Genomic DNA, 20,670 nt, shown 5'->3' on the forward strand with positions numbered 1-20,670 from the left:
TAACCTTTTTGGATATCAGAAGGATTGTTTATTATGATTTGTACCAACTGGACAAATAGTTACTCAAGTTTACTATTTGGAAGAGCTGAAAAAGCTGCGTGAAAAAGTTAGCTGACCCGAACTTTTCACCCACAATTCATGGCTCTTGCATCATGACAATGCACCAGCTCACACAGCATTGTCTGTGAGGGAGTTTTTAGCCAGTAAACAAATAACTGTATTGGAACACCCTCCCTACTCACCTGATCTGGCCCCCATGACTTCTTTCTTTAAGGGAATATTGAAAGGAAGACATTTTGATGACATTCAGGACATCAAGGGTAATGTGATGACAGCTCTGATGGCCATTCCAGAAAAAGAATTGCAAAATTGCTTTGAAGGGTAGACTAGATGCATAGCTTCCCAAGAGGAGTACTTCGAAGGTGACTGTAGTGATATTCAGCAATGAGGTATGTAGCATTTTTTTTCTAGGATGAATTTGCAAATGTAATTGTCCGACCCCGTATACTGCCTACAAGAGACCCACTTCAGATTGAAAGACACACAAAGAAAGTAAAAGGATGTGCAAAGATACCTCATGAAAATAGAAACAAACACAAAGCTGTGGTAGTAATACTTGTGTCAGACAAAATAGACTTTAAAACAAAGGCTGTAACAAGAGACAAAGAAGAACATTTCATAATGAGAAAGAGATCAATCCAACAAGAAGATATACCTCTTGTAAACATCTGTGAACTCAATATAGGTGCACCCAAATATATAAAGCAAATATTGACAGGCAAAGAGCGAGAGAGCTACAGCAAGACAACAAAGGTAGGGGACTTTAACATCCTATTGACATCAATGGATAGATCATCCAGACAGAAAATCAACAAGGAGACAGTGGCCTCAAATGATACATTAGACCAGAAGGACTTAATTGATATTTTTATGACATTTCACCCCAAAGCAGCAGAATATATGTTCTTTTTAAGTGCATAGGTTAGGCTGCTCCACTGGATATCCCCCCGAAACACAGAACTATGATGGGATCCTGAACACTTACTCCCAAAGACTTCTTCATTTTTTTTTAAATTAAAAATCCAGAAAAATATGAAACCAGTGCTGAATATTTCTCAAGTGCTACAGCAGGCTCTTTGGCATGCATTAGCTATGTCAGTGTCCCCAGGTAAGAGCCATTGTCCTTCCAGATATATCCCTGGCAACAAGGGGAGTGCTATGGGAGAGTCTGCACATTCCCTGTGAATTAATTCATTATCAGAACTCAGGGACATTACCAAATCCCTTTGTTGATATCATCCTAGAAACAAGCCAGACTTGCTTGAGGAAGAGCTTTTCCTAACAGGGAATGTGAGAGGTCAGGATCTGGTCACGTCTGTGGTCAGATAGGCAGTTACTCAGGGCCATTTTGATTACTGTGCAGGGACTCTTGGCCTTAAATGTCCTCAGCTGAATGAGGAGCATGCCCGTGATGTGTTGGAATACAAATTGTACTTTGTGAAGTTATTGCTTAATGGACCCATGTTACCATCTTGATTCCCCAAACTTACAAATACCACGATGTTGCAAACTTCCCCAGCAGAATGCATGTGCAGAATAGGCCAGACCAGGAAACATCCCAGAGTATTACTGGAATGCAGCCCATAGCTCTCAGCTAGGCTCACTCACACTGCTCATCAGTTTCAGCCCCCTGGACTTTCTACATCCAAGCCTCAGCAAAGTTGTCAGTGACCAGGTGCCTTCAGGATCTCTTTACAGTCTTCACAATTGTGTAAATGGTACTTGCAAAGATCAAAAGGCCATTATACTTAGATAGCCATGTAGACTGGGGGATTTTGGTTACTGACCTTTTGGACATTCACACTTTCCATTTGTGTTTTTGTGTTCTTTGTCCGTTTGTTTTAGGAACCAGAGATAGTAGTTAAGAGCATGGACTCTTGAGCTAAACTGCATGAGATCAAATGGCAGTCCTACCACTTCCTAGTTGTGTAATCTTAGGCACAGTTTCTGCATATGTAAAGTATGGACGAAGGCAGGGTTGCTGTAAGAATTGAAGGAGCTCATGGGCTAATAGCACTTAGAACTTTGCCCAGTAGCAGAGGCACTATACACATGTTCACTTCTGTCATTGTAGTCACCAGTGCCATTACAATTGACATCTGGAAGCTGTGCTGAATGAATAGCATGGCCTGCTTGAAAATATGATAATGGCTCTTGTGTTTGCAACTAGTATCTATTAATTAAGAAACCATCATTTTTGCTCCGTGATTATATTTATTAAACCCTAACTCCTATCATGATAATAATTAGTTCTTGCTAATTGAATTTATCAAATTCCCCCCGGATTTATATCATAGGTAAATATTTAGTAGCCCTACACTAATTATTTTAATCAACATGGAGTGTATTTCAAACGACTACAAATAGTTCTAACAAATTAAATCGAGTACAAAGTAATATCTTATGTAATAAATTTGCAGGTAGTAAAAAGAGTGGGGAGGAGCCTCTGGATGAGGCTCGGTGACATAACCACCTGACTTAGTGATTACAGAATTTCCAAAGCCTAGCCAAGATGCTCAGGAAAGTATCCTGAGAAGGTTTATTGTTTCTATCCTAATTATTTTCTACTGCCAATGTTTTGTGCATAGAGCAAGCTCTGTGTGTGGCTCAAGAACATGCCATACAATTTGAAATTGGGTCCATTGGCCGTAGTAATTAATTCAGAAGCAGAAAGCCAGCAGCAGCAGCTGTAGGACGACTCCTAGCTTCAAAGAGTCTGACGGTAGAAAGGCAGACTGAGGTTCTTCCTTATGCAGGCTTGGTTTCCTCATCCTCAAACCACTGTCAATTTTATCTTATGCTGGGAAGTCCTCCTGTCTGCGCTGTGCCCAGCTCCTTCATAACATAGACAATGAATCCTTGAAATACAGCCAGTTGATTGGCATCCCGTTGCTAGGAAACTGTTAAATGAATGTATCATATTTCAAAATCAGAATGCTTCAGACCCATCCCTAGAAAGGCATGCACATTGAGTTGTGACTCCGTGTGGGACTAGTCTGTACCATCTGCCCACCTATCCTCCCCTCTGCTCCCATCCAGGGTCATTATGAAATAACTGGCTCTGGTTAGTGGTGGCCACTTTCCAGCCACACATAGTGTTGTCTGTGGCCTGGAGTAGGGTTCTGTGCATGGCTAGGGTTGGGAAAGTGGCTATCTTTGGCTGGAATAAGGGGCTCACTTTATGACCAGGATTAGTAGGATGTTCAGTTCACAACTGAGTTTCAATACTCAGTCTGGGCTTGGAATTAAGGTTTAGGCTGGTGTGAAAGAATTAGGGAGAGAAAAGAAGAAAATGACTGTTGAAGTGTTGTCAATGAAACTGTATTATAATTTTTTTAAAAAAATAATAATACAATGTATCCACCCCAAGAATAAAAATGGTGAGTTCAAGTATCAAACAATCCATGTGGAAAAGGAAATCTTTTCAAAATCGTCTCCAGCCCTTTCTTGTGGATGACAAGTGAATGATCATAAACAAGCAGCCCACAGTGGATGCTTGGGGCATTGTGCCTGGGATAATCCCAGGCTATCCTGACCTCCCATTTCAACTGGCTGGCAAAGAGGGGGTGGCTTTCTTACAGCGTACACATTACATTCTATTTTTGTGGAGGAAATGTCTCGAGTGGGCATGAGAAGGATCACGGGTGACATATTTGACAGAGGACCTGCACTTGTGCCTCTCAGAGAAGTGTACCCGCACACGAGAGTGATAGAAAGTGCACAAGCTTTATCTCCCCCTCTCATTAAGCTGTCATGCGCTTTCGGTGCAGATCTATCTCTTGGTTCTGAATATCACTCTCCCCCCCCCCCAGCTCTCCTTGGAGTATTTGTGATCTCATGCAGCCATCTTTATGATAGATGAATCATTCCTATGGCAACCGCAGTCATCGTGACTCCTCTGAGTGAGATGGTAGCAGAAAACAGCTTTCAAGAGAACAGAGCCCCTGGGGGTACCTGGGATAGTAGGGAAACCTGAGCACATCGGACCGATAAAGGTAGCATCGCAGCATGTCAGAATTAGAAAGGATGAGATGACCGAGTTCCAGAAACAGGTCTGGTTTTGCTCAATATCCCACAGAGCTAGAACCCAGGCCTTTCTTCTTTTTTTCCTTGCGCCCTGATGTTCAAGTAAATGAATGAACACAGACTTGCCATGTCTCAGCTGAAGGCAAATGGGCCATAGAATAGAATTTGTATGTGTTCTTCATTTCAACTCATTGACCTGAACGTGAAGCTTTATTCAGAGAGTCTAATGCTTTAAGACCAAGACTGCATCTGGGCCTGACATGTGGTCTCTGAAAATCTCATTCTCTTTTGTCCCATTGCTTTTCCAGGGGATGTGCTCACTTGTGGTGGTGGTAGTGTTGGGGCCCCCAACCAGTGGGGGTGACTCTACAGGTAGCAATGAGAAAGCCTCTTGGAGATGGGCCCCTACAAGAGGGCACTGTGGTTGGCAGAACATGCAGATATGATTTACGTAAGAGTACCTTATAGATGGGGCATAGCACTAATCGTAGCTGAGAGATCTTCCTGAATGGAGCTGAGACCAGGTCACAGATACGCATGGCTTTCTTCCCTGGTGGCCATTCACCTGTTGCTTACCTGTGAGTTCTGAACCGTCACCATCGATATCGCAGTTCTGTGCATAAAGGTGCTCCCCCATCCCATCCTTGCCCAGTGAGTCCAGGGTATCCTTCTTTTAAAGAATAAAATGCCTTCTTGTATGCTTTGAACAATTTCTATCCCAGATTGTGACTGAAGAATAGGAAGACAGCTTCCTTCTTCTGAAAGTATCCACTACAAAAGACTGCGATGTGCGTAGAAGGGAGGCATTGCAGCGGTTTCATTTCTGTGCCTCACACAGGAGTCTTCCGAGATGGCACCCCGAAGCCTGCCGATTGTGCTTTTCCTTTAGTGGGTTATCCAACAGAGATCCAACCCCTTGGCACACTGAGCAGCGAACCAGTGTCTAAGTACATTACTACTCATTCTGACAAGAGTGGAGTGCAGGTTGTCATTTTTCAATCCGTTGTCATATGGCTGCTGTCCTGCTAATAAAACACAGTTTCTCTGCATCACTCAATCTAACAGGTGTTTTATCAGTCCTGAACTTTCATCAGAATTTAACATAACTGACCATGTTCATCTTCACTTTCTTCTCTTGGTTCTCATAACAGTACACTTTTCCAGAGGTTTTCTTCTCTCTGTTACCTTTCTTTTGCTTTTTTTTTTTCTATATGAATTCTAGACCTATTTGTTTCCATATTTATTTTAAGGAATTCAATGAACATGTATGCCTGCATTGTCCAATATTATAACCACCGACCAAATGTGGCCATTGAGTATTTGGGATGTAGGTAACTAAATTAAGACATACAAAAAGCATAAAACATATAACAGATTTCTGAGACTTATTACAAACAACAGAAAGAATTTTGTTATTCATTAATAAAGTTTATATTAATTATATGTTGAAATGATGATATTTTGAATACATCGGGTTAAACAAAATATTTTATTAAAACTAATTTTATGGGGTTGGCCCGGTGGCTCAGGCGGTTAGAGCTCCATGCTCTTAACTCCTAAGGCTGCCGGTTCGATTCCCACATGGGCCAGTGGGCTCTCAACCACAAGGTTGCCAGTTCAATTTCTCGAGTCCCATAAGGGATGGTGGGCAGTGCCCCCTGCAACTAAGATTGAACACAGCACCTTCAGCTGAGCTGCCGCTGAGCTCCCGGATGGCTCAGTTGGTTGGAGCGCAGACTCTCAACCACAAGGTTGCCGGTTGGACTCACACAAGGGATGGTGGGCTGTGCCCCCTGCAACTAGCAACGACAACTGGACCTGGAGCTGAGCTGCACCCTCCACAACTAAGACTGAAAGGACAACAACTTGAAGCTGAACAGCAACCTCCACAACTGAGATTGAAAGGACAACAACTTGACTTGGAAAAAAGTCCTGGAAGTGCACACTGTTCTCCAATAAAGTCCTGTAAAAAAAAATAATAATTTACATTATATTTCTATTGGGCTGCATTGACCTATGCAATAAATACACCCAAAGTTACCTCTAGCTCAGACTTTTCCTTTAACCTCCAGATAATGTAAAGACTTGTCAACTTAACATTTTTGTTAGGTTATCTGATAGGCACTTCAAAACCAACATGTCGAAAATAAAATATTAGATGTTTTCCCTTAAATCCAATACTATTTTAGTGACTGGTCCCACCATTTCTTATTTTTCTCTTTTTTTCATATGACTTTCTCATTCTAGAATTATAGAAATGTAGAATATCCAGGTGGGAGAACTATATACATAACCACTAATCCTATGCTTGAGTCTTCTCTGCAACATAAAGGTGTTACGCGGACATCTGTAGAGAGGGGAAGTTCTGGTCCTTATAAGGCAGCCTATTCCATTTTTGGACAACTCTGTTAGAAAGTTTCCCAATATATTGAATTAGATTTTGACTTCTATGAATTTATATTCATGTTTTAATTCTATCTTCTGAAGCCATACAAACAAGTTTAATTTCTCTTCTACTTGTGAGAATTGTTTAATATCTTGTCTTTCCTCATGTTAAACATCTCTGGTTGCATTGATGTGATTTTAATCCCTCTTATTCATTCTTGCAACTTACATTTGAACACAGTATAGTTTGTCTACCCATTAAGAATGTGTTTGTCAAATGGTCCACCAATTTTAATAGGCTAGCTGAAGACAAGAATGGGACTCTTACTTTGATTGCCTTAAATTCTGTACCTCTGCTGATACCACTTCGAAGTATATCTGTTTACTTGGGAGTCACATCAAACACAGATATTAGTTTGTATTAGGTGGGTGCAAAAGTAATTGAGGTTTTGGCAATGTAACCTTTTTAAAAACACAGTTACGTTTGCACTAACCTAATATTACTCATGTAAATCAAGTATATTTTGGATATGTAATGTCATGTAATTAAGCCAAGCTGCTTCCATCCTCTGTTTTTATAGGTTTGTATGATATATTTAAAGTGTGTGGTTATAGTTTAGCCCATTCCACTATCAAGCCTATTAGACACTATTGATTCTGATTCTTTCACTCACGGTGATTTGTTTTGTGTTTTAGATTGTCATCGAAAAAAATGATTAGTAAACCTATGTTTTCATTTAAATCATTAGCAAAAATGTATAAAGGACAGGATAAAAGTCAGAACTCTGTTTTATACTACAAAAGTCTTCTGTCCATGTTATGTTATCCTATTAATTAGCCCTCCAGACTAAAGGGCATGGCCATTTAACTAAATACAGTGACAGAGGTTGGTAAATTCTTTTTCATTATTCAAATATTTCTTCTGCTCTGTTCTAGTTATCTGCTGGGACTATAACTACATTTCAATTATGGTTTGGTGCTGTCCAGCCACTCTTGGATTTTTTGTGTTTTTTTGTTTTGTTTTGTTTTTTCTCTCTCTCTTTTATCTTTCTATATTTCAATTTGGATAATTTCTATTGGCATTGACGAATTTTCAATTCGCTTATGTATTCCTATGCTGTTTTCACTCAATTGGATGAGCCCATTGAAGGAATTCTGTATTTCTGATATAATTTCTATTTGTAACATTTATGTTTGACTTTTTTAGTTGCCATCTCTTTGCTGAAGTTTTGTATTTGTTAACATACATTGTCAACCTTTTTCATTAGACCAGAGGTCAGTAAACTTGCTTTTTAGAAGCTCTATGATCTTTCTTATAACTATTTGACTCTGCCACTATAGTGCAAAAATAGCCATAAATAAGTATAAATGAGTGAGTGCATCTGTGTTTGACAAAATTTTGTTTACAAAACTAGCAGCAAGCTGGATTTGTCATGAAAGTCATAGTTTGATGACACCTGATCTAAAGCCTTTAAAATAATAATTGTAGTTATTTTAATGTCCCTGTCTGACAGTTCCTGTCATCTCAAAGTCTAGTTATATTGACTAATTTATCTCTTGACGATGGTTGTTTTTTTTTTTTTTTTTACCTTGGTTTTTTTGTTTGTCTCATAGTTTTTGATTAAATGGTTGAGATAGTATATGGAAAACAGAAGAGACTGAAGTAAATATTATTTACAAAATGAATGGGTGCATCACCTTCTGTTAGACCATTAATATGGAGGATTGAATCAATTTGTAAATATTTCATCTGGATTTTTTGGGGGATGCGGGATAGTTGTTCTTATTACGGTTATCTCTGGTTTAATGTTGCCTTTAAAGTCCTTAAGTAGTGAGTTGCTCTAACTCATGCTTTGGGCATGGAATGGTGCCAAAGGTTTTTTTCTCAGTGTTTCTATTCTTCCTTTAGCTTTCAGTAGTCTTAATATGTACACATAACAGAGGGTGTCTCTATTCTCCTCTTACCAAGAAGGTAGAAGGCTGTTGATTGTTATTCAGGGTAGCTTGTGGTATGGATGGGGAAAGGGGTTGTTCTCTCATGTGACAGTACTTCAATTAACTCTGATTTTAGTACATTTATTTCTTTTTACGAATGATATTATAATGATCCAAATAAGTGTTTTGACAAATTTTCATTTATAGCTACCTAATTGTCCTGAATTATCAGACTAGCAACTGTAAGAAAGTAAAAATAAGTGTGATTTTTAACTTAACATTCTTAAAGGGAGAAATGCTAGCTTCAGTAATCGTTGTTCTCTCTAAATGTTCTATTGAATATCATATAATTGATTCAAAAATATTTTATGGAAACTTGCGCAGTATTGATATCTGTGTCTCCATCATATTCTCTCAGGTTTAAAGTGGTTAGTATAATTACATACTTAAACTTTTTCTCTTAAACTCTCTTTAACAAATTTGGCCCAAGTGTTCTTCTTTTAGTATGTCTTTACAACCCCCAAATCATTGTGATTTGCATGGTTACTATAGACAACTACATTTTAACATTTATTAATTCAGCAATAGTTTATTTAGAGCTTTTGTGTCAAGTTTTAGGTTTAAAGCTTGAGAAACAAACATGAATAAAATTTAGCCCCTGCCTTCAAGAAGCTCCCAGTCCAGATGCTAAGGTAGACATATAGCAGATATTTAGGTAGGAGAACGTGACAAAAGCAATGACGGGGGAATGGCTGATAAACTATAAAAAAGGATTCGGATGGAGATTCAAAAAGGTTTCAAAGAGTTTTTGATATTCTTAAAAGTCTTAAAAAAATAAATAATTTCACTTGATACATGAAACAGGAAAGGATATTCCAGATAACACAAAACCATGTTCAGAGCTGTGGAGTTTTATTAATTCCACGAATGGTGGTACATGATGGCATATCATGGCAAGAGATGAGGCTGGAGGAAGAACCTCAATAAGACTGTGAAAGTCATGTTTGCCCATTTACGAATTTGGTCTTTATCCTGTAGGTGATCAGGATTAATGGAACTATTTAAGAAAAAGGAATCACATGATCAGATTTACATTTTAAAAAGTGCACCTTGACTGTGTGAGTGTAATGAGTCAATGAAGTCTATTGTTTAGGCTCTGCAGGTGCTATGCTGAGGGCCCATGGGCTTTACGAGGTCTCTCAAGTTATTTGAGACAAAGGGAAGGAGAAATGTTAGCTTCATGATTGGAAAGCTGCCAAGTCAAATATAAAAATTATTTTAATTAATTGTCTATAAATTACGTTCACTACTTAAATACAGCTCAACTAAACTTTAAAATAGTTTCATGCAAATGAGGGAAACACTTTGCTAATGAGCAAAACTTTACAACACAATAATATTGCAGCTTTCTTTTAGTCTCCCTCTGTCCCTTCAAAGCTAGTCTGTGGGGCTAGTCCTTTCCCTTCTCGTAGAAAGTTCTATGGCTTCTCTAGTCACTTTTTGGTAACTAAAGTTATGGTCAGTCTAGTGCCCCAAACAGTCTTAATTCAATAACTAGAATGGTCAATCCCATTCATAATCAAAACTACATACTTAAAATTAATGGTCCTTTTCTTCCTAGCTTTGGGGATTTGGGAGGCTGTGAAATTGCATAGAAAAAAAGACGTTTGGTTTGTTTCTTCTGTATTTAATTCTTAGGGTTTTTTAATCCTCTTTCTCTACTCACTAACTTCCTCTGAACCTTCTAGGGTTGATGCAGTGGGGGGGGGTAGTGGGAAGAGTGGGTAGGGGTTGAGGAGAGACTGGTTAAACATGGAAATGTATGAAATGTCAAAAATTACATAAGAGGGACGTGTAGAGCTGGGCAACTTAGGCTTGAGAGTGAGAGAGAAGGAAGCATTTAGAATGACTTCTGGCTTGTGTGACATGCTGTGGTGGTACTTCTAACTGGACTAGCTCTGTGTTTATTGATTCAAGAAACATGAACTGCCTACATCAGATTGAGATCAATATGAAGAAGATATTTTTGGTCCTTGAGCAGCTCATAATCTATTGGGGAGAGTAGTAAATACACAATTAAAATATTCTGCAATGGGAACTATAAAAACATTATGCCTTGGACATTATGGAAGCACAAAGACACATCCATGCAGTTTGGAGTAAACTTGAAAGAGGTGCCCTCTGGAAATGTAGACTAACCATTGTTAGTTTGAGAAGTATTAATTTTGTTGCCTGTGAAGAAGTGAAAAGGGTGTTGGTTATATAGATCTAGGGTTATGGAAAAGGTTTGATTTATATAGAAGATTAGGAATTATCAGCATAGAGGTATAAGTGAAAGATGATATAGGGAGAATATTACCTCTTTGGCTAACATTCATGAGGGGCAAAATGGAGGCATAGGGAATATGTAGGAGACAGAGAAAAGCTGGAGAAGGATGCTGGGGAAAACGGCAGAGCAGAAGAGGGACCTGGAGACAGAGGAGTCCTAGAGGCCCATAGAGAAGAACTTCTCAGGGATGAGAGAATAATTGTTACAATAAATGCAAAGAGCTCTAATGTTGGGTAGAGGAACCAGCATGGTCCCTGGGTCAGAGAGACCTGGATTTCCCCTAGCTTCTGCTTACAATCTGTGATGCTGGGCAAGTTATCTAACCATTTGTCAGTAAACTGTGGGTCTTCATGCTCCTTTTAGATCCCTGGAGAAGAGGGTGCTGATTCTTTCTTAACAAGGGCCAGATTCATCCTTTGTGCTGAAAGACTACCAAACAGTTGTCCAGAGACATTTCTCCTTCCCCAACCTCTGGGTCTTCAGTCTCAGCATCTCCTACCACATCAATTGAATAATTTGATTCCTGATGTCCTTTTAGTTTGGGTCCCTCCTCTCCCTGCTTTTCACTCCAGGTTCCCCCTCTCCTTGCTTGTCTCTCTAGATTCCCCCTCTCCTGCAATTCAAGGCTCCTAGAATACAGAGCTATGCACAGATGTTTCCTTCCTGTGAATGCTTGCCTGGTTTTCAGATTGTGTGTCTAAGCAAGAGTTCTGGTGTGTACCTCCCTACTTTCTGCGGTTGTGTTTTCTACCCAAGCACCAGATTTATTGCTGCTTCCTCCTTCTTGGAGAAAACCCAGTTCACAATGGTGATGGGGTAGATTGTGCTTTCAGCCTCTTAGAGATGGCCTGTGATACAAAGGCACTGCAGAACGGAGTGTTAGCTCAAAAAGGTTGAGAGAATGCAATTTTGTGCTATGACTTCATCTACTCATGACCTGCTGTCTCTGGTGATTCTTTCCCTGAGCTGGTATTTTACAGGAATGTCTCCTTTCTCTACTTCTGTAGACTCACCGTGTGTTCCCATGTGCCTCTCTTGGTCTTTTGTAATTGTGTACCCTCACTTGAGCCTTCCCAACACGTTGGGTTCTTTATCTCCTGACAACAGTTGGGGTTAGGAGATTGAATTATGCAGTCAATGTGCTCTACAATAACAGCTTTGAAGAGCCTAGTGAAAACTGGGGAGGAAGCAGGGTTGCCTGCTGGGCAGGCTGGCAGGAGGGTGAAATGTTCCCGTGAGGGCCAATGGTTACACGTTGCAGTGGAATACCTTTCCTCTCTCTATTTTCTCTTGGTTTCTAAACTTGTCTTTGACTGCTTATGAGAATCTAACTGTAGCAAGGGACCCAGGGATATAGAAGACAATTCCCTGTAGTTGAAAAGGGATTTTCTTTAGCCTTACCTCCTAATTTTCCTTTGGGAACTTATAATTTGGCAAAAAGTTTTCGTTCCTATCTTTATTCCACTGATTGCAAGTCAACACTGTTAGTCCATCATGTAATAGAATGAGTTGCATTCATCTGTCACTGGCCATTTCTCATTGGAAATGGCAGTTTTATTGAAGCTGCCCATGTCCCCTTCCTAGATTCCTATGGACAGAGTGTACTCATGTGCATTCATTTGAATGTTTAATTAGAGCCTTGGAGAGTTAGGAAAAGACCCCAGGGAGAGTGGTGATGGAGTCAGGGGAACTAAAGGAGAGGAGAGGGCTGGAGTGACTTATTAACTGACCAGGCTAAATTTTCATGTATATCCAGACAAGGCAACTGAGTGTATCCAGAAAGTCCGGAATGGAACTCAGGGCTAGGAGGTCTTAATGGCACCCAGGAGTGCATTTAACCATCTAGCCTTTTTCACTTCACATAGCAGATCACGTTCTGAAAATTTATATGTGACATTTTCTTTTAAAGAAGCCAACAATACCTTTATAAAGTGAAGAGTACACCACAGGAAAAAAACTATAACCTTTAGAAGCAGACAACCTGAATCAAACCATGGATTTACCACTTCATTCATTCATTCATTCATTCATTCATTCATTCATTCATTCACTCATTCATTCATGCAGCCACTCAGCTGTTTATTCATTCAAAAATAATTTATGAAGAGCATTCACTGTCCCAGGCATAATGCCAAGAATGAGGGAGATGACATTGGTGAGTTTTCTGCGTCGACCTGGATAATTTAGTAACTGCTCTCAGCCTCAATTTCTCATCTATAAAATATGAATGATATTACTTACCAAGCAGATTGTCATAAAGGTTGAAATATGGATACAGTTTCTAGCATATATCAAATTTTTATATTGAGGATTATAATTATGTGAGTAATATCCAATTTCACATATTACATACTTTTTTTTTTTTTAAGGCAGGCCTACCTATTTAGAATGACTTACAATAATGCTATTCTTATTAAGGTTTCCTAAGTAAACATTTCTCTGCCACTAATAGTTTAAAGTTCTACTCACTCAAACTCACTGCAGTGGAGATTTCAGAAATCAATTCAAGTTCTAAATGCTCTCACGTTGAACTTGGCTTTCTTCTCTACAGAAGAGCTCTAAAGAGCACATGATTAGAAATCCCCAGGCCTGACTTAGTCTTAACTTTGATACACTATAACCTGGAATTACGTGCTTTTCCTTTCTCTGGACTCAGCTTTCTCCATCTATGAAATCGTTATAATGATAATTTCCTTAGTTACTTTGTAGTGATCTTGTAGAAATTAAATGTTCATATTAAGAAGTATTTTATTTTACAAAAGGGCAATTCTTTGACTCTCTTAAACAAGCAGGGGCCAACATCAGCGCATTTAAAACATGATTTAATGTTTTAGAACTACAACGATTACACAATTTGAAATATACCTGCATAGGAATATCAGAGCACAGGTTAATATTTGGATTTTTGTTCTTACACACAACTCAGGGATAAGTTGACCCTACACTTGCCAAAATCTCTACTGAGTCTGTTGCTGTATGTTTAGTTTGGGACTTTGATTTGGTGGTTGATTTGGAATGAATTTCAAAGAAATCATTATAACCAGGAGGTCTAGAAAGAAAATAAGTCGAACAGATTTTAAAGTATAATCTTTCAATTCACAAGTCCACAGGGTGTCTGTTGTGGGTACTTTGGTCCTTTGCTGGGAGGTGTACAGTCAGGAGGGCTTCACTGAAGAAGTGACATTTGAGTGGAATCTTGGTGATTGCGTAGGTTTACCATGTGGAAAAGGATTCTAAGGGAAAACCAGGTACAGAGCACTGCGTGACCACGTTAGAAGAAGGGTGATAGGATGTGGGGAGCTGGTTTAAGTGTAGGGGGCAGTGGAGGAGCTCTGATGGAAGAGGCAGGAGAGATACTCAGGAGACAGACTGGGGAGGGCCTCCGCTGCCGGTGTAAATCTACTGCAAGTGCCGACTAAGGAGTGAGTACTTAATGAAAGAGCCGCACCAAGCATATCAGCTCATTGTCCTTTGGACGTTGGCTCTATGAATTTTCTCCCTGCGCTGATGAGGCAAGGGCTATTTTGTTATTGTGCCGAGGGCATGGAGGTTACTTTGCTAAAGATTGCACTCCTAGGCCCAGCGAGCTGATGAGCTAAGGTTTAGGAAGAAACACTCCTGCCAGGGTAAGTGAGGTTTAATGTGTTCCACCCATTAATGTTCTATAATGATAAACCATATAGATTTTTTCTCCTGAAGGGTTTGCTGTCTCTTCAGTGTGTACAGCATTTATGGAATTATTAACCAGTTATCACAAAATCATATAAACTGGGGTTGAGAAAGCACTTGATCCCTAAGAACACAATATTTCATCCTGGTAAAGCCAGTCAGTAAGGGGTTGGGGCTCAGAGGCGAGCAGGTGGGTGTGCGGGTCAAGGGATGGGTTAGGAGAGAGGGCATGAACCGATGAGTGTTCCAAAGGGGAACTTAGCAACAGGGATAAGGAATGACAGGAAACCCAAAAGCTTAAGACCAGGTTCTGAGTTCGATTTTGAAAGCACTTCGAAATGGAGTCAATTATACATGCTCATTCTTGTTGCCATGCAGACATTTCTTTGGTAGGAGCCAGCTGGAGAGTGAGAGTCAAAGGCAGGCATTAAGCTATAAAACAGGGAGGCCCTGAGCTTGCCGAAGATTGTAGACATACAAAAGGAAAGTGTTTCAAGAAAAGGGAGGATGCCTGTACTGCTTGGCCGCCAGGACCCAGCAGGGAATGGCACTGCTTTCTTGTTGTTAATCATTTTTCTCATTTTCCCTAGTTGTTAACCCTGGGACCATACTAATCAACTCCTCGTTTCCCTGCCCGTGGCTTACATGGTTCCTTGGTTATTACATCTGAGTTTAATCATTGTCCAAACTGAGCTCCATGTCTTCTTTGCAATTTCACCCCTGATTCAGTTTGTGTTTTGCCAGGAAATGTAGCTGTGCAGAAATGGAAAGAATATATTTAGAGAGAGGAGAGTCAGAAAGGGAAGGGCCCAGTCCAGAAAGGGGGGATGGGACTCTGAGGTGACGGATGGAAGATTTTTTTTCCCCTCCCTGGTTCCCAAGACAGGGAAACAAAAATTCAGAAAAATAAAGAAAAATCTCTGCTTTCCATGACATTCTGTATTTCCTCTTTTTTTTTTTTCTCATTGCATAAAAAAAGAAGCAAGAGAGGTAAACTGGGTATTAGAAAAGTAATTAAATCAAAAGCATCAAAATGTAGTCAACGTGACATTTAAGTGGGAATTGTCTGGAAGTCACGTTTGGCTTCTGCTCTCATCTGTCTCTGCACAGCAGCCTTCACTCTAGGAGTCCCTCACGTTTTAGAAACAGAGTGTGAAGAAAGCAGGAATAAGTCAATCATGAGTTCTTCAATTACCAGGACCTGGCCAGCATCCATGGACATTGGAAGACATCAGAGATGTTGTTTATCTCTCCAGTCTCCGAGGTTGTTTAATTTGGAGATGCCAAAGAGTAAAATCAACTCCTTAGAGATCAGCTCTCATAATCTTAAGGGAATTTATGAATAGGTATGGGTATTTTTTTTTTCCAGAAAATGCTGTCAGATATTTTGATACCCTGAGGAATAATTCCCTCTAGAGAATGGCATACTGTTCATCAGGATACAAACATCCTATTATTTTTTCCCATCTTAACAACAAATATAAATATATATTTTCCATTTTCCAGATTAACAGCCATCTCGTTTTGCTCCTTTAAGAGCAAATCTCCTCAAAAGAATTATCTATGATATATGCTGCCCCCAAATTTTCTATCATTGTTCTCCTTTTAGTCCACCCAAATTGGACTTTCTCCTCCACAATCCCAATAAAAGTGCTCCTGATTAGATCACCAAGAACCACCTGCTGATAAATCCAATAATCACTTCCAGCCTTCATCCTTTGAGACTTATCAGCTACATCTGATATAATTGTTTACATGTTCCCACTGGACGCACTTTCTTAATTTGGCTTCCAGGTAAAACACATATTCACAGTTTTCATTCAATCTCACAGGCTGCTACTCCTTCTCTGTCTTCATCCTTGGTACCTTCTTATCTCCCTGACATCTTAATATTGGACTGTTGCAAGCTTCTTTGCACTTAGCCCTTTTTACCACTTTTACACTTATTTTTTCATGATTTCATTGTATTCCATGGTTTCACAGTCCATCTCAAAACTATGACTTCAAAATGTATTTTCCAAGCCCGACCTTGTCCCTGAGTTCCACACATATATAGCCACGGACTACACAATATTAATAGAAAGACTTTACTCAGACTTACTGTGTTTGGAACTGAGCTCCTGATCTTTTCCTCCTCCTGAGTTTTCTTCTGAGTTAGTGCCAAGACTGTCCTTCCTGTGGTGTAGACCACAGGCTTCTTGACATCCTTGACTTGTCTCTCTTCCATAGCCCTCACCTATCTGACCATCACCAAATCATATTGACTTTGCTTTTGAAATATGTCTAGAACTGGATCACTTCTCACCCACATCACTGCTGCCATTCTGGCCCTAGCCATTATCTTGGGTCTGGATTATTGGACTACAGTTTATTCTTTGAATAGTAGAGAATAGCCATGTCCAGATGGGATTATTGCAAGTGTCTTTTATAGTTATCCTCTTGATATGAAATCCCAGCTTAGTTGTATTATGGTCAAGTCTGTATTCCTCAATTTCATTCAATGACTTTGTTCAGGGCACTTTCAGATGTGAGGATTTCACTAATATATAAACCAGACAAACGCTTCACTCTTGGGAGCTTGCATTCTAAATTGAGGAGACAGTTAATGTAATCAGTAAGAATTTTAGAAGGTGGTAAGAGCCATGTAAATTAAGAAGCAGGACAAAATAGATTGGCCATACTGTGTGTGTGTGTGTGTGTGTGTGTGTGTGTGTGTGTGTGTGTATTGTGTGTGTTGTGGTGGAGAGGTACAGGAGAGTTTTAATAGAACGGTCAGAGAAAACTTTCTCAAGAAGGTGAGACTTGGGCATATCATGGAGGAGAAAGGGCATTCTTATCTGGGGAAGAATATTCCAGTCAAAGGGAACACCCGATGTAGAAACTCAGAGGTAAGGTCATGCCAGCATATTTGAAGAGGTCAGTGGCTGGAAGAGTGATGGGGAGGGAGGGAACGGTAGAAGAGGAGATCAGAGAGAACAGGAGTGGGGAGAGGTAATGTCACTTGGAAATTGGCGAGGGAATCTGAGATCTTGATATATTTTTACTGCTCTTCATGAAAGAGTTGTTGACTCAAAGACATTATTTACAAAAATGGCTTTATTCTGACCTCCAGCAATAATTAGATAATTCCACTAGCATGGATCTTTTAGATCCTTGAGACAACTTTGGCAATGATCCCTTAATCAGTGTTAGAGAAGCTCAAGGTTTTGTTCTTTTAATCTGATCTTTATACAAGTATCATTTATTCATTTAGTCAACAAATAGTTATTTTTCTTCAAAATTATTTACATAAATGTTCTTACGCTGACCTTTAGGAGAGTTAGACAAATCAACATGCATCCATTTCCTCTGGTCGTTTCATCTTAGAAATTCGAAGTACTTCAACAGTTATCATCATAACAACAGGTCATTATCCAAATTCTTCTTGAACCATCCCATTCTTCTTGTTTATAGCTGAATCCATTACTGGATTAGTTTAATTTTTGTAAATTGTATTGTACAATTTATCAGATGTTTGAAAATAAGTCTCAGATTCCCCTGAGTCATATCATTTCTGACCCTTGCAGTTTTGATCTTTCTATCGTTCCCTACATTCCTCATATACCTGGGTGTTTCAGATATCTTGCCACTTAGTTGACCCTCTTTTAGACAAGGACATTGTAATTCTTACATTTCTATGTAAGAAATATTTCGGGTCTTGAATTTGACCTTTTACTTATTTTCTCATATGTTAAACTCCAACAGTGGTCATGGACAAAAAAATGTGATGAAAGCAAATCAGTTAGATCCTGGCTTTGATGGCCATGTTAGGTATTTTTGGCACGTTACGGAAATAGTTTCCTTCTGTCACAGAAAAAGTTCTATAATAGATCTTCCTCAGCCCTAGTAAAATAGATTAATTATTTCAATTAAAATTTTTGTATGTAGTTTCTCAACTTGTTCAAGATCCCAGTAAGCACACTCGGCCATGAATTTCTATTTAAATTTTATTTAAATGCTTGTTAAGTGAGTTTATATTTAGTTTCATCTGTGTTTATATCTCGTATGACTCCTGGTGCCAAAGCAAGTAGGTGCCCAATGTGTTGCAAAAGCAAAGAGGTTAAGTATTCCCCCTAGTTTTGTTTTCTATTTGTGACATGAGTGAAGTTAAGGTGAACCTGATGAGGCATAACATTTCCTGTTCTATTTTTGCCCTGGTGATAAATATCACTTTCTCTGAGTGTCGTGTGAATTTGTTTCTGTTTTGGAAAAACCCTTGATTTATTGAAAAGTTAAGTTGGCAGAAGAGCCCTCAAGCTATATATAAAGCATCCATCCACTCATTCAAACTTCTACCCAACCAAGTTTTGTTTTATACTTGGGAAAGTCTTCTAACAGGACAGGGGGTATTTCTTCCTTGGAATATCTTTTTAGACCTTTTGAAATCCCATCTATCATTCGAGGTTCAGCTAAGAATTATTTCAATATAATTTTTTTTTCTTAGCCCTCAGCCAGAGTAGTATTTTCTTTCTTTAAATGCCAAGGTCTATCCTAGCACCTCCCCTATATCATTGGCCTCACTTTGTTGGTGTCATAGTTACAAACATCTACACATGATCATGTTTCCATTTCAAACTCCTACTCTGTATTGAAGCTTCCAGTAGACATTTTACTTTTTATTTTTTTCTTGACTGTCGAGTATCTTAACCCCCTTCCTCTGATAGAATGTATCATCATGTATGTTATGCTTCTGATTACAGAGCCCAAAAAGTCTGTAAAATAGTTTTCTCTGGCTCCCAACACTGGGGATGGACACAAAACTGAAACTAGGTGAGAGCATGGTCCCACCTTAATTTATAACCCTGATGCCCATTACTAGTGCGCTATTGAGAATTCGTTCCAGGCATGGTGGAGACAGGCGCTGTTGCCTGGTGGGAATCATGGTTCTGGTTGAACAGTGGACTCCAATGTCCAATAGTGACATCAGCAGTCACTATTCAGCAGTCACCCATCCAGACCATTCCTGTACCATGATCTTGCCTCTGGTTCTGGTTCCCACCCATTTTCTGGCTGGTTCCTCATTTCCATGTTGAGATTGCGAACTATTATTTCTAATAAACCATAGCTTTTTGTTTTTTTCTTTTAGTTGGTAACCAAGAACCCTTACTGAGAGAGGAAGAATCTTTGTTTTCCTCAGTTTGATTACCTAGTAACTGTTTACTGAATGCCTGAGATTATGCTGGATCTATGGCAGCCACTGGGGAATTGACAGGCAACATTATTTCATTAAATTGAGAGTGTGAGATTCTGGACCAAGCCCTGGAACATTCCTTCTCTCTCTGCCCACCTGTGCACTTCTGACTGTAGGATCTCAGTATAGACTTTCAGCAGCTTGCGGGTTAGCTTGTTGCCTTTTGAACTTTTGCAGGGTTTCGATGTTCGTGTGTGCTGGAAATCTCAAGCCTGCGAATTTTCCTGGATATTTGGGGTTTTTAAAGGGTTTGGAATACAGGAAGGGCATAACTGAGTGGATTGCTCATTCCTTCTGTGTGGCCTGTTGTGGCTACTTTGGTATTACAAGTACCAGGGACCCAGGTACAGAGGAGAGAGGGTGGCACTGGGTGTTTTCTCCTTGCTATAGTATTTCTGGATCCTGATCTTGCCAAGGAAATTGTAGAAAGGAGAGCTTTCCAAATGCTGAACACTTAAGTGCAGAGGTGAGAATGGGGGAAGCCTTGTCTTTCTTATAACTAGTGTACAGGTACCCATTGGGTCTGGACAATGGCCTGCATTTTCCTAGTGGTTCCATTTCTCTACCACCTCCTGCCTGGGATCCCTTGGCACTGGCAGAGATGTGTGTGTGTGTGTGTGTGTGTGTGTGTGTGTTGGGGGTTTGCTGAGAATGACAATTTTTCTGAGGGGACTCACTCTTTGACAGCGAGTGATGAGTTTTCTAATGGGCCCCTGACAGCTGCAGCCCTGCCTGGAGGCTGGGCTTCTGCTCAGCAGCTGCCACGCGCCTGTGCTGCTGATCTGCCCCACAGCCTCAGGGGAGCCCGCACCAGGTTTGTACCACTTCCATGACTCCAGAAAGCTGTACGTTTCCACCGTGGGGACCTAGATAAGTGTGTTTATCCACCAGGCTTGGAATGAGAGTCTTCTCCTTGCGGGAATGCATCCATCACTTCTCGGGATTGACCTTTTGTGGTAGTTCCTCTTGTAAATGATGTTTTGCTTTTCGTGGTTGCAGAACAAAATGAGAGCTTCATAATTAAATGTGTGGTAAA

This window comes from Rhinolophus hipposideros (genome assembly GCF_964194185.1).
Source record: "Rhinolophus hipposideros genome assembly, chromosome: 12".
In the NCBI taxonomy this organism is placed as follows: Eukaryota; Metazoa; Chordata; class Mammalia; order Chiroptera; family Rhinolophidae; genus Rhinolophus; species Rhinolophus hipposideros.